This window comes from Zonotrichia albicollis, chromosome 13, assembly GCF_047830755.1.
Source record: "Zonotrichia albicollis isolate bZonAlb1 chromosome 13, bZonAlb1.hap1, whole genome shotgun sequence".
Taxonomy (NCBI): Eukaryota; Metazoa; Chordata; class Aves; order Passeriformes; family Passerellidae; genus Zonotrichia; species Zonotrichia albicollis.
The window spans coordinates 4,293,740-4,313,015 of NC_133831.1; the positions used below are offsets into that span (position 1 = coordinate 4,293,740).

Sequence of the window (19,276 nt, forward strand, 5' to 3'; positions counted from 1 at the left end):
ATCTTTAAAAACTGCATTACAATTTCAGAAAAAACTACAGACAGTGATACCAGCTACATAAAATCAACAACAATGGAGTTTTACTGCAAAATAAAACACTTGACATAATTGTTTAAATTCACTGTATACACTTCTTGTACTGAGGCATTTTTTTTAAAGGAAGAGAAACAATGCCAGAGTCTTTTGTGGCCAATCCCTAAACTCTTCCCGACTGTGGAATTTCTATAACTGCTCCTAAAGCACAGGAATAGTCTCATGGTGGGTGGCCACTCAGCACTCCTGGCAAGTTACACAGAAATCCTCTTCATCAAATTCTTATTTCTCTCCAGGCAGAACATGAAGACCGGGCTGCCAGAGGACCTCATGGAGATCCTTCCTTCCTGAGCATTCCCTGGGATCCAATCCCAAAGCAGAACACCACAGGGAAAAAGAACTATCACCGATTCCAGAATTTACAACTTCATTTTATGATGAATGTTGATGAGATGGGTTGGATTAACAATTAAACAATGCCAAAATCTCAAGCACTCAAACAGAATAAGGCACAAAAGGAGATGTGAGGCACTGTTTACCGAGGCAAGAGTGGAGGGCTGGCCTTGGGCTGCTCCCAGCCACCCTGTCACTCCCCCACCTCAGCAGAACTGAGGAGAAGGATGGAAAAGATGAAGACAGGGAGGTCACTCACTAATTACCATCACTGGCCAAACAGAAATGACTTGGGGGAAATGAATTTAATTGCCAATTAGAAGAGACGTGGATGCTGAGAACAAGACAAAATTAAAACCACCCCATGAAGCCTTGACCCTGTGAATTCGCACCAGACAATTCCTTCCCGAGGAGAGCCCAAACTCTCTGACAGACACCATGGGCTCTGGCAGAACAACTCCCCCAGCAGCTGAAGGATCTGCTGCTGCATGAGGCTTCGGCTAAATTACATGTTTTTAACTAAAAACTGCTCCCATTTCCTCCGTCTTACTGTAGGGCAAGAGAACTATCCTTGGATTCACAGCGGGACAGAAAACCAGAATTTCATCAGCTCATTTGGTGTTGCATTGAATTTTGCTGAAAGCAAGAGGGATTATAAATAAAAAAAGAAACAAAACCTCTTTTCCCTCAAACACTGCAGTGTCTCCAGACAAACCTATCTCAGGCTGTCAGGTGGCACATCCTGCCTGCGAAGTCTTGTACTGAAGGAGAACCAGGAGGGAAAACCACTGAATTTGGGAGCAGCAGCAGCTTAAAGCAATCTCAGAGTGCTCAGAGCGTGCTGGTGCCCGCACTCCCAGGCTGGGAACTGCTCCCAGGAAGGGTCTGGTGCCCACAGCAGGGTTTAGAGGGTTTTGCTCCCTGAGAAAAATCTGCCTGGTGAAAAACCACCCTTAGCAGTTGATGTTGGGTTTATGGCAGGTGTTTTAATAAACTCACTTCAATTTCCTAAAGCTTTTTTCAACCAAAAAATGCAATATTTTCCTGTCACAACAAATGTGGGAAGCTGAAATTCTCTGTACAAACCACTGTATTGATACTGCTTGGATTGCAGCCTTTGTGAATTACAAGTCTCTTATTTTTTAATCCCCTAAAAAACCACACAACCCAACTAAATAATTTTTAAAAACCCAATGAAACAAGGTTTAGGAACTTGTATTGGTGGCATCTCTTCCCACTGCAGAGGGTTTGGGACTGCATGACTCTTAGGGTCACTTCCAACCCAAGCCAGTCTGTGATTGTCTGAATAAATGTCTTTTCATAATCAAAAACTGCTGTTGGTCACCTATTAATAGCTTACAATTGGAAAAATTTAGCATTGGCCTCTGAGAAATTATATGAGGAATAAAAAGTTCTAAAAAACTTAAAAGTCAAAGACAACTATAATAAAATAATCCCTTAAAATCCAATGTCGTGGTTCAGAGCTGTAGCATCACCCAGCCAAACAGTCCAGGTGCCTTTGAAGAAAAGGACAAACTTTTTTAAAACACAAAGGGTTTTGTTTCTAAGGCAGGGAGGAGCTGCCTGGGGGTGCTCTGCTCCCACCTCTCTGCTCAGTGCTCACAAGCCCTGGGATCCCTGCATCGCTGCCATCTGCATGCTCTGGGGAAATTCAAAGGCCACCTGCAGGTTTGGCACATGGAATAAGGAGAAGCACTTGAATCTATTCTATATTCCCTTGGAAGTAAGAATTTGACACTTTTAAACCTTTTATACTTTGCTGTCGATTCATCTTGCTTCACAAAACCCTGCAACTTTTTCCAAAAAGGGCTGAGGCAGAGTTGTTTGAAAGTGGAAACTGGGTTTTTTTACCATATCTCATCCAAAAGCACTGATGCTTTCAATTCCCAGTCCTACCACAGAAATGAGAGTATTTGGTGAGGTTAATAGCAAGGAGAAGGAAAGAAATTCAAAAGGCTCTGAGAAGTACTGATATGTAGGAGAGCAATTAGAAGTGGGAGGAGATGAAGTGATCACAGGGATAGAGAACACTGAAGATTATTTGGCCTCAGGGCCAACAGGGAGGAAACTGAAACCAGTTGTTGAGAGTTGAGGAGATCTGGAGCCTTAGATAAAATCCCTAGTCAAATGTGGACCTTATCAGGGTGGTGCTGTCTGCTGGACTGGGCTGAGTGGGGAACATCACCTGAGATTGAATTACATCCCCAGGAAGCTCCTCACTGGAATTTTGCTTCCTTAAACTCGTGTGGCTTCTGGGGAAGAGCCAAATACCCCAAATTTACAGTACTTGAGCTGCCTCTGGCAGGTTCCAGGAGCAGCTACACAGCCCATGGAGCTGAGGCTGGCACTGACCACACCGACCTTCCCTGCCAGGCACTCAGGAGAGCTCTGAGGAGTTTCAGCTGCATCAGCTTCCTCAGATTTCCCATCCATGGCATCACATCTACTTCTTAACCAAACCTGTACATTGTAAATGCCCATTAAATACAAGGCAAATTGGATTTTTAGTTCTTATTCTCTGGTGAAAAATTCTTGCTCTGTACATAAAACCAGTATAGAAATGTAAAAACTCAAAAGTGCGATTAATTCATTACTCCTTTTGTCCCCCAAGTACCAACCAGTGCAACAAGAAATGAGACAGAAGTTGTGGATATCAGCTGTGGAACGTGTCAGCCTGAGCTGCAAAGGTGCTCTCTGAATATCCAACACTTGGCTGCTTGGCAGCCCTGCTAACATATGGTCTGTGTGATGATGTTTGTGATGTTCATGCATTTGTCACAGAAATGAGGTGTGAGGAAAGCCCTGAGATGGATAATTGACATTTTTCCCACTACCCACATGCATTATAACAGGTTGGGTGAGTGGCAGCCTGATGAGAGGGGCTGCAGACACCCCCCAAAAGTTCCCATGTTCTCCTGCACACTCACTCTGCATTGGAGCTTGAGGACTTTAACTGGATTTTCTACTCCTCAGAGCAAAGGCCACCTGTTCACCCTGTGTCTGTACAGCACTTGCAACAAAATGATTCCTGTTTGGTGCTCAGGGTGCGACAAAAGTGCAAAAAATGAATGATAGCAACAGACCAGCTCTAGCCCCAAACTGAAACGTTGGTAATGCTGCACCAGGCATGACGAGTGAATGTCTCACTGACAGGAATTCAATGGGCAATTAAAACACTGATCTAATATTTATGTGAGGGTGGAGTTCTTCGTTTATTGACGCATCCATGACTCTTTTGATGTTCCTAGTCGTGCTCCAGCTGCCAAATGAACATCTTTATTGTGCCTAATGTGCCACATGCTATGAGGCAGGCTCCAAAACTCCATGCAAGCAAAATGAAAACACTGCCAAGCAGCTCCCAGTGAAAAACATGAGTGTCATTCATCGCCCTCTGCTCATTTCTCAGCCTCCTGTGTTAGACTTTTACTCCTTTTTGTAAAATTCACGTGTCAATTGTACAGAGTGTCTCTTTCCACTGAGCAATATTCATTATTAGCAATACCTACATGGATCCCAAGGATTTAATCACTGACTTTGAGCTTATTATCGCCAAAAGATCTGGTGGAAAAACTTGTGCAGGATCCCAAGTCCATTATTGCAATGATGGGAAAAGTTTAAACTGGAAATATTAACCTTGATAGATCTCAGCAAGGAAACTCATGTTCCTGGGATTCCTCCTCTCAGTGCATTCCATTTTCCCTGTTATGATATATCACAAATGTGAGGTTTCTACACCACTGTGATATTTATGATAATGACCCACAGATGTTTTAAAGGATACCATTTTAAAACACTGAAAGGTTAGCAGTTGCATTTCTTATCAACTAAAGTGAAAGAAAACAAGCTGAAATAGGTTTGTATTCAAAAGCATATGTTGGTCTGATATATTCCACTTCCAAAGTAATTTTTCTGAGTTTAATTCTTAGCAGTTTAATTTGTTTTGAACAGAAATACTGAATCCATAATTTTCTCTCTGGTGAAATCTCCACAGAGGTATTCTGAATAAATAAATACGCATATTTATCTATAAGCACACCAAAACTAACTCTGTACCTCCCTGTGTACAGGCATTCATATATTTTCTGTTAGCTCGCCATAACAAGCAACAAAATTACTCCTGAATGTGGAAATTTCACATTGAAAATACAGACTTAATTGCTCTATCAATAAATATGAAGATGCTTTTTGGAAATATAACCTAGCCTTGCTCAAATCCATGGGAATTACAACATCAAAGCAATATTATCCTCTGCATTTTTTTTCCTTCTCCTTTCTAGCAAATAACTTTAGATCCTGTTGAAGGCACGAGTCAGAAGGTGTATCTGTGAGAGGTCTGGAGGTGCAAGAAAAGCACATTACAGCTGCACAAAGGCAACTTTACTCGCCAGCCCAGCAGGGATCCCCCAGCTCTGCTCAAAACAGGGAAGTGAGAGAGGCTGAGCCTCATTAACCACGGAGGAAAGTGATGGCTGAGGCAAATGGAAATGCTTCTGAGTGCTGTGGCTGTGTATAAAAATTCATAAAGCACCATGACCTGGAGGGGCTCTTGTTAGCAGTGAGAGTGAGGGAGGAAAGGGAGAGGGGCTGGGGAGGGAAGGGCTCCCAGCTCTGGGACAGCTCTGAGCACCTCCAGCTGCACAAACGCCAAGTTGAGCTATCCTGCCCACACTGGATATCATAAATCCACCTGGAACAGCACATCTGGACTACCTGAATCCATCCCAGAACGAGAGAGGAAGCTGCCACAACAGCTACCAGCATAGGAGCTGGGAAACCAAACAAATCCTGCCTTTCAAGCCAACAAAAAGGTCCACTAGGAGAACCAGCTTCTTTCCCTGCCTTTGAGGTGCCTTCAAACCATCTCTTGAGCACGAGTTCTGGCAGTGAGCCCACAGCCTGCGTGTTTCTGCTGGTTTGCTGCAAAAACACCTGATCAGCAGAAGGAAAAAGTGTTGCCCCATGAAAATTTGAGAGCAGAATAATATCCAGACAAGACATTGTCAACAGTTAAATCAGACAGGTTGTTCCTGAAGTTATGATATTATCATTATTTTATATCTAAAAGTCCTGCAGAAATAATGATTTCACAGATTAGAAACCTTTTAGCGTGACTGAAGTATTTACACAAAAAAACTTATTGAACATTTAATAAAATGAACAAAATGAATTTTATGAAAACCCTTTCTCAAGGTTTTTATACAGCTTAATGCTACCCTAACTCTGCAGTAGAATTGCTACAGAATTATTTTTTTTAACAAATCCAACAAGCAACAGTGGGTTATTATCTTGCACTGCATGTTTATGATTTTCTTGCATTTATATAATTTCTTTATGTGCCCCTGAAGTAAATTACAGTGATGACTTATTTAGTATCCAGAGAGTCAGAAATTGAGGGAACATGAACAACAGTGAAACGTTCGTCACAACATAACAAGAATTGCTTAAGACAAATACACATTTATATTTGGATTCTTTGGAAGAACAAGTACTAAGCAACAAACTGCATCCCTGAGCACACTTTTCAAGTCTGAAAAAACAAACTGATTAGCTAAACTGGCAAACATCCCTGTGTGGCTTATGTGTGATGATTAGATTTGTGCAGAGCCCTGTTATGACACAAAAATTAGGCCAGCAGTTCATCCATAGGGCACAGGGTGTTCATTGCTGCCCTTTGGAGAACACCCTTTCCACTGGAGAGATGGTGCCTATTAATAGGCACAGCTTTCCCTGTGCTGTCAGAATTCATTGCACGTATCACAGAGAGGAGAAAAGCTCCCTTAGATGGTGGAAGACAAGAGATTTCACCCAGGAGCCAGGTGCAGCCAAGGGAAGGTGTGATGTTCTACAAAAGAGCCACACTGATCTCTCTCCTGCATATCCTCTACCACCTACAGTCATAGCAGAGCTGGGAAATTGCTAAAACCTGAGATTCTGCAGCACAGATCACTGAGCAGTAAGTGATACCTGACTGAAGGTTCCCTCTTGGGTGATGGGTTTGATGTGTGATTCCAGAGCCAGGGACTCCATCCACACCAAACCCCAGCTCAGCCATGCTCTGCTCTGCCCCTCTCCTCACCTTCTGCCCTGCCCAACACTGGGCTCTGGCATCTTCACATCTCACTGAGCTCTGCCTCCTTCCTCGTCTCACTGAGCTCTGTCCCCTTCCTCATCTCACTGAGCTCTGCCTCCTTCCTCGTCTCACTGAGCTCTGCCTCCTTCCTCATCTCACTGAGCTCTGCCTCCTTCCACATCTCACTGAGCTCTGCCTCCTCCCTCATCTCACTGAGCTCTGCCTCCTTCCCCATCTCACTGAGCTCTGCCTCCTTCCCCATCTCACTGAGCTCTGCCTCCTTCCTCGTCTCACTGAGCTCTGCCTCCTTCCTCATCTCACTCAGCTCTGACTCCTTCCTCGTCTCACTGAGCTCTGCCCCTCTGCCCCTGGCACATCGCAGCACCACTTGGCTTGATCTGAGTATCACATCTGGTATCCTGAACTAGAAGTGATCAACCCTAAAACCAGAGGCCTCACAAATTGTATCACCCCAGGCCTGGAGCAAAATGTCCTTGCCCTGCAGCACTGGGGTTGCTGTTTGGTTTTCCAGCCCAGAGCACAAGTGAGCAAGACAGCTCCATCAGCACCAAACTCAAGGATTCCTGACTTGTTCCATGCCACTGCTACTTGGCTTTTCCCACCACGCTCCCTCTTTCCTTTCTGCTAGAAAGGAAGATCCCTGAGCAGCATCTCGTGCTCTTCAACAAATTTATTCTGCCAACAGGGCTCCATCAGCTGTCTGTGACTGCTTGAAATTACAGCAAAACACAACCACTACAATCAAAACTGAAGGCATTCCCTCCTCCTCCTCCAGCAGACTTCATCAGCTCACATTACATGATATCTTCACACATCATTTTGCTGCCCATTGTCTTATTTAGGGCAAAAATTTAATCAGGTGGAAGGAGCTGTAATGAGTTGTTCTCAGTTGGAAGTTATCTTGACTTATTCATTACAACACAGAGGTGTTATTGACTGATCTCCTGGGTCAGTGGCTGCATTATAAGGCACGAAAATACTGTAGCTGCTGTTCTAAACCCTAGAGAAAAATTACTGTTCAACAAAAATATTATGTCAGGGAGTGTGTCTGAAGGAAAAAAAAATAAAACCTTCAGAAGTTATATCACAGTCATTGATCTTCTGAGCACAACACAGAGTTCAGTTTAACCAGAGCTGTTTTCTCTCTGTAAATGCAGGGGACATGAACTGACACCACATTTGTGGAGCTCCAGTCTCAAAGGAGCTGTCACATCTAGGGAGGAAAGTGACATTTCCCTGTTAATGCTGCATCGATTCTGAGCAGCCCAAATAACCCCAGAGCCAGCAGTGATATGTAGAAAAGATACTTTTAAACTTTGTTGGTCTGTGAAAGGGTTTCCCATTGCAATGCAAATGATCAATAATTTTCCATTTCAGCAGATTTACACAACATTGTGCTAAGATCCCCAGGAGAACATGAGATGAAATTAACTTTGGATTCCTACAATGTCTTCACTGGCTGGGCCTGAGACACAAGCAGACAGAATCAAAGACACTCAGATGCATTCAATATGCTCATGGCTCTGCAGATCGCTGTGAGAAGTTTGTCAATATGAAATTAATCGTGTCTATAGAGGAGGGAGAAGGGACAGAAGTCTGAGTTTGTACAAGAATTCCCAGTGGGATATAATGGATTATTTCCTCTGAATGCTGCCTGAATAAAGCTTGGAGAGGCAGTGTGCTACTGACCATGAATTTCCTTGTCTTCAGCACATCTATTCTTTGTTCAGTCACCCTAAGTGCTAACAAATCCAAATTTCTTGATATTTGTAATTTATTGAAAACTAATCAGTGGAGCTTGAATTCAGGAAAAAAACCCAAAAACGGTGTCCCAGGAGTTTTAACTGTATAAAAAAAAGGCTGCTAGCAGATGTCAAACAGTACCCACAAGCAATCACTCACAGGAAACACCTACAGTAAAACCAGCCCAGAAAGCACCTTATTGACACCAGTATATGTTTCAAATGCCTCCAAAGCCACAAATTTATTTAGCAAAGATTTTTCATTAATTAGACAATTAGTCAAAGGTCATGGGGATATTTTCCCTCAAGTTGACAATTAAAACTGTTTATCTTCAAGGTCAGTATGTTATAATTACAGTGATCTGTCACTTCTTAATGTGATCTGTCAAAACTTTTTCAATTTTTTTATTTTTTAAACGCACAAGGTTCTGCCAGCACTCAACTAATTTTCTATGAGTGTTAATTAAGAAAAACTATGATATTCTCTTGGATGAACAGAAGATGCACTGGGTTACACACACATTTCCATTTGCCTGAGGTTGGGCCATTAGTAGGAAAGGTAAATTATAGAAGTGAAATATGGAGCCTCACTGAAGGAATGGAAACTTTGTCTGCTCCTACAGTGGCAAGTTCAAATAATCTGGTGATTTGAGGCTGGAAGAAGAAATTACTATTGTAAAAAATATCTTTTGTTCTATACCAAGTCCATGGCAGCTACTCACAGCCTTATACACTTGCTTTTATCAGAGATGGAAGAAAAATATTGCTTGAGATATCTCTCCTGCAGTGGCAGTAACTGGGAGACAAGAAGTCAAAGGGCAGGAGCTTTTCATTAAATAAGGCATCACTGCAAAGTGCTTTTTTGCACATTACCCACAGTTGCTGTGCAAGGCAATATTGCCTCCACCTCCTCAGTCTTGGGTCTTGGTTTCACCTTCTGTGCCGAATGACAACTAATCTGTAACTCAGCTCACTGCTTCCTCACCTCAACACTCCATCAGAACCCAAAGCATCAGTCAGTACATGCTAGGAAATGTTAAAAACCCCAAATACATGGGCATCTACAAAGAGCTGCCCTTCTTCTGGAGTGATAGTAATTATAAAATTATAATAATATTTCCTTAGAAGACGTCCCCAGGAATAAAGCCTTCAACTTGTGCTCTGTGAAATAATTTCCAAACAGCACTCAGGGGTAGGAGTTTGTTTCAGAAATAGAGGATGACACATCATTTACAATACATAAAAGGAAATGAGAGTGAGTAATAAATCCACTGTGCAATATTTTCCTTTCAAAATGGATACTGTAGGTTGCTGGCCTATTTTCCCAGCTGCTGAATGAGTAATGCCATGCCTGAAAATCTGCTCAAACCATTTATTCTGTAGATTGTTCAGCTTTCCCAATGAAAAAGTAAATCAAAGGCCCTCCCAGTTCCAGGGGAAATCTTTTGGTTTCTCATCTTCTCCATCAATGAGCCTGACAGAGGAATAACAATTCCTCTTGGTGGTTCTACCAAGTTCTCTCACGAGAGTTCCCTCAACCTCTCATGTAGAAAGTTGATTTCTCCAGACTGATCTGATAAATGTGCAAACAACTGACCTGCACTCCTTTTCAGCCCTCAGTCTAAAAATCAGGTTAATAAAATTGAGCCCTTAGACACAGTTTACTAACAACTTTTCAGAGGCCTTCAGAATCTAAACTGCATTTACTTTTGCAAACTGAGTTGGTAGTTAAGCTTTTGTTTTACTCAAGCAGCCATCCAATCCTAACACAGATAATTCTATAAGCCACACAAAAATCAGCCTGCTAAAGTACAACATTTCTGACAATGAGGAAAGCCACTTCTCAGAACTGTGCTAGATTTTAAACTTGTTAAACTTATTCAAACAATATCAGTGCTGGACTAACTGTTACAGAACCAAATAACCTTGGTTTGAATTTTGACTCTCACACTAAGATTAGACAAGTTGCACTGCTGAGAACAATGTAATTAAAATTGCACCATGTAATCTTGCTCTGCACAGTCATTCCCAGAACAGTTTCTATTCACATCAAACACAGGCTTTTATACTTTAAAGAAAGACAGGCTTTGGTATCTTCCACAAAAGAACTGACCTGAGGGAAAGTATATTCTGTCAGTCAGGATCATTTATAAATAACCTTAAATTTGTTTACACAGATAAACCAAGGGAAGAACATCAGGCTTCTGAAGTTTGTGCCTCTTTTAATAACTAAGGAACAATGGGGAAAAAAAAAAAAAAAAAGAAGAGAAAACACAAACAGCTCAATAGTGATTATTTGATGATCCTGGTTGTGTTGTTATCCACGTTTGCTGCTGAAATGGGTGGAATTGCTCCACGTTTAAACAAAAACAGCACATGAAGCAAATGACAACGAAAACTTGTGTCAATTGCTTCACACAATCTGTATTTCAGATACAAGCTCTGCTCCTTTGGGCCATTTGCTGCTGGCTGGTTGTCACAGGTGGATGTCCCACCTTCCTCTGGCACCACGGAGGTAACGCTGCCAACCTCGAGCTGGCACCACTGGAACCAACAGCAGAGATTGGGATCAAGGCAGTGCTGGATTCCAAACCTTTTTGGAGCATGGATCAGACCCATAACTGACAGTTTCCACAGAAAGTTGTGACCAGTGAATAAAATTGAATTAATAAAATTGTGTCTTGGATTAAACTTCACAGTCAACAAAAGAGTACATTGAAAAGCTATCTGAGAATTTTATTACCAGATACTCTCTCAGATTTAATAAATTACAGTTATCCCTAAAGTTACATGAATTCCAGCTGCCATCATAGCTGTCAATTCAACTAAACTTGTGTCAAAGTCAAATAAAGGAAAAAATAATTTGATTTATCATTTTCCCTCATTTCTCCTTAGGCTTTGTATAGGTCCCACTAATGACAAATGCTCTGATGGCTGCACTGAGAGTTACTCATAAAGATTTTCTACACTCTCACCTCACTTTGCAGCATTAGAATGCAGAAACCTCAGCACATCTGTTTGAATAAGTGCCTCTTTTCCTTCACATTAGAATAACTATAATGATTATAATGCTTATGAAGTTTAAAGAGGTGAGATAATAATCAGTCAATCTTTACTTTGCTTCTGGTTATAAAGCCATTAAAAAAGAAAATAATGCAAAAAAAACCCCCAAACCACTAAATCTGTGCATTTTTCCAGCTCACATCCCCTCCCAGAGCATTAGTCTCTTGTGACAAATAAAGCTCTGTCCTTGTGTACGCTGATATCCTCATTTGTGTTCCACTTTGTTAATGGCTACAACCATGACAAACAGAGAATTCATCTGGTAGATGTGAGTTGCCAAAAGTTTTCAAGTGACACAATGTTATACATTTATACACATGGCTGCTTAGCAACTTTGTAGTAGTTCCACCCAGGAACTGAGGCATAAATAAGTAATTATGCTATAGCAGAGAGTGCATGAGACATTTATAAATGTAGGAACAGAAAGGTTATCAGAATTCATCACCTAGCAACAAATATAATATCATCAGCTCTCCTGTCTAGCAGGCATCTGGCAAGACATGCATTATAAACTCTGCTGCCTAGCAAGTTAACTTGGGAGTTTGAAGTTGAAATGAACTCTACAGCTAATTAAACTTAGCTCAGTGCTTCTGTAGGCTGCTTGTTTGTGTTTCAGCACATGCTTTATTCTGGAATAAACAGTTGCCATTCACTCATCCACAGATGGGTCACACTCAAACACTGACAGAAGCCAAGAAAATGAGAATACAGAGACATCCTGCACTTTCTCATGGCTCCCAAGAAATCCAGACTGGCTGGTTAATGGGTGTAAATACAATGCACATAAGCAATTCTGGGAGCTTGCTGAGATCCTTCAGACTCAGAACATGATCAAACTGTAGTGTCAACATGGCTCCCACAATGCAATTTTGGGGATGATTCCAACACAAAAGACTGGTTTTACAACCCCACACTTGTCTTAAACATTTCAAAGTGATGGATGTAATTATTCACCAGATTCACTTAATAATAGACTAGATCTTGCATCAATGAATATTAACTAAAAATAAAATTAGTTTTGAAGTACCAAATGCTTTGTGTATTCAGCCTGATAGACAACCTTCACTCCTTCCCTCCATCCTCTTTCCCCTCAGTGTTTTACATGAATACTCTGTTATTACAAAATCCGCTGTCTGGAAACTGATGAGCCTCATTATTGCACAGGCAATGGCTGCTATTGTACTGCAATGTAGAGCGATAGAGGTGCAGTGGTGCCACCACACTTCATTTTACTTTGTTCATCTCATATTATTTTTGGAAAGCAGTTCCTGATCATCACCTCCAAGCTCTTTTATTTTGCAAAAGTCTTCATTAAAATTTCCTTCCAAAGCTGAACAAAACTAGATTTCATTACAATCCTCAAAGATGTCTGTCAGTGTTTTGAAGTTCTGCCAGAGACAAGTCTGGATTGGGAATATTCTACACCAGGGAAGCTTTCATAGAAGAGTAAATTACAGACAGAGGAATGGATCCTGAACTGGCAAAGATCACACAGTCATTCTATCCATTTCCTAGACATGGAACAGTTCTCTCATATGAATCCCAGCTCCAAGAGATGAGAACATTTCCTTGCAGGAGGAGTTGGAGCCCAGCAGCCCTGGCTGAGTGCAAGTAGATTACCTGGCCAACCATGGAAAGCAATCAAGAAATAAAATACTGGCTCTTTTCATCCCCCCACATCTGCTCCTGCCTTTGCAGACCAATCCTCCCTAGCGTGTACACTCAGTCTCTGGGCTCCTCCTCCTGACTCACGTCTCAGGAGCATCTCTCATCCCAAACAAGCACGAGGAGGAACGTGCTCAGCCCTTGGGGAAGTGTTTCTCCCACTGTGATTCCCGTGCCTGCCTCCCACCCCCTCTCCTGCTGACACAACCTTTCCCTGCAACATTCCCTTACAGAACTGGCACTGAGTTGTGCTGCTCAACTTAGCTGCATTTGCAGACTTGTTTCCCAATTATTCATTCCTCCTCCAGCTTTCCAAACCACCAAAGGAGTAAACATTATTTTACTACTGCATTCACTTGCTGTTCCAGGAGGAGACTGTATTTTTTCCCCCTTTTCCTTCTGAAGTGTCTAGAACATCCTCCTTTATAGCCATGGAAAATAAACCAACTATAATCTGTGTTAACATGTTGGGAGCTCCAGATAAATTGCTCATTTGAGGTCACACAGCAGGTACTTCCATAGAAACATGGAACAGTTAAGGTTGGAAATGACCTAGGAGATCAAGTCCAACTTCCAGCCCAGTATCACCATGGTGTTAATCATTAAGCCATGTCCTCAGGTGACACATCCACAGGTTTTTTTCCAGAGATGGTGACTCCACCACTTCCCTGAGCAGGAACTTCCCTGAGTTCCAATGTTTTAAACAATTCCTGTGAAGGAATTGTTCCAGAGCTCAGGATGGCTCTCTCCAGTGCAGGGAACTCCACTGCCCATAGCTCAGCAGGCCACTGCTCCTCTATAAAAAAGTGGGAATCACCACACAGGGTGTGCATAGATTCCAGTAAAACAGCATTTGGACACAAGCATCAAGACTTGCCTGGGAAGAAACCTGGAGTGCCAGAACAGTCAATCAGCACACACAAAATAAATAGAAAGTTACCACCTGAGAGCACCAATTGACAATAGACAGTGTCACAAAATCTGCCACTCTCAGGAACAGAAAAGCTTTTCATAGGCCAAGAATTTTAAATTAATTTCATTGTCTCCATCCACAGAAGCCATCAGGTTTTTATTTCCACTGAAATGGGGTTTGGCTACAAGTATTGAAGAATTCATTTGCTCAAAATGCATCCTGTGACCTGCAGGGACCAGGGACAGCCACGGAAACTCCCTCAGGAAGTTCATCTCAATGACAAGCACATGTACAAAGTGCTGAAAATGTCAGACAGGGATGAGCAAATTGATAGTTAGGATTAAATAAGGATGTTTAAAGTACCAACACAAGCATGCACATGCTGAATGTGGGCAATAATATTTCAAAACATGAATTCATGCATTTAATTGTTATTAGGAATGGGAAAAAAAATCCACTAAAGAAGATTCAAATACCAGATCTCTATTCCCATCCCAGACAAGCAGTGCTTACAAACACGGACCAGCCTCTCAACAGGCAGACCCCAGTTCTTCCCAGGTAGCACAAGTGACACAACATGGAACAACATCAGCAGGGAAAATCAAAACACAAAAATTAGATTCTGCAAAAAGTTACAAGATTATGGATAGGAGACAGATGGAAAGGAAATGCAGATATTCCAGAGGGAAGTGTTACTGGTCATTTGAGCAAGTTCTGTAATTCTTAGGCCTCAGGACAGCAGGAGAGTTCATTACTGGTGAGAGTCTTTGATTCTATGTGACAGAAAAAGCTGCACCCAAAATGAGTGTCCCAATTTCTGAGCTGGTGGAGAAAGAGAACACCAGCACTAGACTTCGGTCAAAGGATCACATGGGATTTATTTAATTCTGTCTTCACCAGTTATTCCAAGCATGACTTTTTATTCTAGGTCAAACAAAAATAAGTGTTAATATTATGAGATTTTAAAAAAATATTTTTAATTTAAGCAAGAGGGAAAAAATACCAAAAATTCCCACAGATTTCCAAATTAAAACAAATATCTGGGCAGAAAACCAATTGTTGTCACACTTGCATGAGGTGAATTATGAGACATTATTCCAATAAACTGATGTGTAGCACTGCTCAAGATTTACATCAGAAACAGAATTTCATTATGGAAAAAAAAAATAATAGGTCTACAAAATAATCATAGCTTATTAAAAAACCATCACCTTCCAACTAGTAAAAATATTTAGTGTTCTTTATCTTGTTTCAAGCAAAGTCAAAGGAAACCAAATAAACAATTTTTCTATTTTAACTACCTATTGTAACTTTTTTTTTACACAGATTCAATATCCATTCTATGTGGAAACAAATGGTGGTGCTGTGTAAATTAATTTCTTGTTTATTAAAATAATATCACATTCCCACAGGCATAGAAAGGAATTAGGAATTTCTCTTTTCAGATTTTACCTCCTCTATAAATCTTAAAACTTTATACATATTTAATTAAAAACAGTTGCAGTGTATAACTCATCATTACATATATCAGCTAACATTTCTCATTAAGGCTACAGATTTTGGAATTGCAGCTGCTGCCTGGTAAATGAGTCCTTTTTATACATATCCTTCATAAAACAACCTCTGTTGCACATTCCTATTGTTTTGCTATTTTTTCCCCCGGTAGATATGTACTTTTCTGCTATTGCTTTAAAACTGCATTTACCTGAGAAGCAGGAGTTTAAATCCAGGACTTTATGAAAGCTCAAAAAAAAGACACTTCTTAGTAAACATCAGAGCAGAGCAAATAATTCACAACAATCATTTATTTATTGGATTTGCCATTTATTTTTCTATTCACCACAGATTGCTAAATTCTTATATGTAAATTATTCATGAATTTCTGCCAATGCTTCTGCCATTTAAATTACTGTGAAAATGGAGTTGCAATTATTCTGATTTCAACATTGGCTCTGTCAGGTTTTTGGAGCACTGGTTCTGCTCCATGATTGGTTGCAACTTGCCAATTTGGAATATGTTTCAAGCATTACACTTGAGTACACTGTTCAAAATTTACTTTGTCAGTTCTATACTTGCAATTTGTGCTCTGAATATAATGTTTTCTGACATTTCCATACTGACAAAAGCTCGAGTGTAGACACAGCTATATCTTGCTTCAATGGACATTTCAGTGGCATTATTTCAGTCATTTTCAGTGCCAAAGCCATTACCAAAATACATGAGACTGACAGAGGAGGTTTTTGACATTAACTGCCTCTGTGTTTTCTGCTGTTTATAAAGGTGCCTGCGTCAGGAGGGCTCTTGATGACAATCCCAGCTGGTTGCTGCTCAGGCCATCCATAAAGTGTGCAGCCAGCACTCGAGGGAGGAGCACAAGAGATCCCACCCCAAGATCCCAAAAGAAAGGGAAAAGAATGGCAAGGAGCAATCCTTCCAAGCAGGAAGGCACACCTTGGCTCAATGGTTGATCCTTTCCACCCAGGGGAGAACTCTCACAGGGAGCTGTTGATCACTTTAGTTAAAACATCCTGGCACCTCAACAGGGCAGCTCCAGCCAGGAGCCCCCAACTTCTCCAGCACCTGGGGGAAGATCTCGTACTGCCCCTACAAACCTCTGCCAAAAAATAAGAGCTGGGAAACAGGGACATTGAAAGAGTTCAGTATCAAAACACAACCAGAACTCCCCTAGGGTCAGATGAGGCTGAGGGGTTCTCATTCTTCAGTTTCAAAGCCAATGTGCAAAGTGATTCACCTCAGCGTTAGCATTACTGCAGAACATCCCATCTTCATCTCATAATCTCCAAAGCTACCTGTGCTTTGCATTTGCACCTTTGCTATTAAAACTTGGCTTTGTACCCAGTGCCTCTCCTGACAACAAACAAATGGCCTGAGGTTACACACAGATCAAGAGGGACAGAAAATACTCCAAGTTTCAAAGTGGTAACTCACCATCCTGCCAAACTTTCAACACTTTACTTCTTCCCATCACTTTTCAGAAGATAAACCTTGCAAGGGGACGGTTATAATTGAATCTCCCAGTGTTAGCAGCAATGCATTTTACATGAGAGAGCCTGATCTGGCTTCGCAGGGTTGAAGAGTGTTTGCAAGCCAGTAAAGCCCCAGCAGTTACTGTAATACATCCCTCTCTCCTCAAAACACTAAGCTCCAGCAGTGATGGAGGAGGCACTGAGTCGAAAAGCTCCGAATTTGAAAGTCTCATCATGTGAAATGAGGATAGATTATGTACAACACTCAGCCTGCTCATTTCAGGAGTGAAGTTTACCTAAGAAATGCACCTTTATATCACTACAGACAAAATGCAGTCAAAGAAATAATATCATAATCTAAAATTAAATCAAATGTAATCTAAAAAGTCAACCTACATTACATTAATAATTGTAGCTGGGATTTGGAAACAAAGCAATTTTTAAGAGGATGTATTTTGTATAAGTTTTTCTTTGAAGTCCCTGGGCAGCACATCAAAGAGGGAATGTAACATGCTTATTCTCTAGGGATGGTACTCAAAAAATCACAAAAACTCTATTGGGGACACACTTTGTCACTGCTCTCAGCAGAACAAACACAGAGAAGTAGGTTCTGTGTGCTGCCTCCAATGGAGATTAGAGCTGATTATCCCATTTTGGTACAAAGAGCAGCAAATTTGGGAATCGGTCACCTCTCTGCACAAAGTCAGGAATTACCCAGTGAGCCACCTCACTGGGACCACCACCAAAGCGAAGAATTTCAAGTTCTGCTCCCAGTTTTTAGTGGAAAGCTCTCTTGAGCCAGGACCTCTGAAGGAAGAAATGTGCATCTCATGTGAGTCCCTTTAACAGCATCAAGATTTTACTTTTTATTTCCCAACAAGTGTTTCAATACCATTCCAACAGTACTTGGAGGAGTAACCTGAATGCCTTTGCAGCCTGGATATTTGTTAGAGGAAGAGAAGTAAATCAGTTAAATTAAAAAAAAAAAATCTAGATGGGGCACTGCAAAATTTTGTGCGAGCCACTTATGCCGCAGAAAATTGATTTTCCCGCAGGTTCTGCAGCTCTGCACTCCCTTTTGAAGTAGAGAAGCTAGATATATTTTTCTACATATATTTCTCTGAGCTAGAGCCCAGAACAGTTTTATATTTTGCTGAACATTTTCCAGCTGATTAATGTTGTGTTTACCAAACTATAAATATAGGATGATGCCTCCTTGAAGAAGTGATTTAACTTTTCTCCTTTAGTTTTGTAAATTGTTTTTGCTGTGTGTCTTTAAATGAATGGTGTAAACATAAAACTGAAACTTCATTCCTACATTCTACATTACATTTTCTAGAGAGATTTTCTTTTTTAATAATGAGCAATAGCAAAATACCAGTACCCATCCTGTGCACAAACACAACTCAGATCTTTAACATACAGCATGTGCTGAAGTTTAATATAATCTCAGTAAGTTATTCAATAAAACAGAAAATTATTTCATTTTTAATGAGCTGATGTTTTAAGAGGGTTTTTAAGTAGAATTTGACGTTTGGTGGCTTTTTCATGTCCTTTCTAGGAAACCTCTCTGATGCCATAAACACAGCCTGGCTCTTTTGATTACTTTTTTTGGCTTCAGAGAGATTTGGGACATAGAGTTCTTTGTCTGGCTTCATCTGTTCACAGGAATATTTCTGCTTTTACTTTCTCACATGAAGGGGACGCTCATTCCTGCCTGCTGTAAGTTTGTACCCACTGACAGCACTGGCTCAAGCTCAGATCCTGGTGACAAAGGGGCTTTGCACTGATCCCAGAAGGTTCTGATTAAGCTGCCAGTGGAAATATTGTTGTATTAAGATGTAACTGTACAGACATTCCTCTCTCACAGGGTGGGGAGGCCCTGGCACAGGTGCACAGAGAAGCTGTGGCTGCCCCTGCATCCCTGGAATATCCAAAGCCAGGCTGGACAGGGCTGGGAGCATCCCTGCCAATGTCAGGAGTGGAACAAAACCTTTCAGGTCCCTTCCAGCCCAAGCCAGTCTGTGATTCTTTGATTCTGTGATTCTATGACACACCAATCTTCACAAAAATATGGTTTTTCCTCACCTCCCTTCATTTTCAATAATATATTGGCAGTTTCTAGAAGTGCTGGAATGAGTGGAGATATTTCAGTGCCACCCACAGCAGATGACATTTCCCCCCTGCCACACTGGGATTCATCAGCACTGAGAATGCCATTCCTCAAGTTGTCCCATTATCCTGGTGTTAGGAAATGTCTTTGGCAATGATTTCACCAACACAACCAGGGGTTCTTCCCAAAATTCCTTAGGTAACAACTCATTTCCCATCTCTCATTTTGACATTTCTTACAGAGCTCAGTACTTTT

General features: G+C 41.2%; 1 protein-coding gene across 2 annotated transcripts in view; it reads right to left on the minus strand.

Annotated features, from left to right (window-relative positions):
• CDH13 (cadherin 13) overlaps positions 1–19,276 on the minus strand; it is a 444,090-nt gene that overhangs the window by 285,087 nt on the left and 139,727 nt on the right. The gene's annotated exons all lie outside the window — the stretch shown is intronic.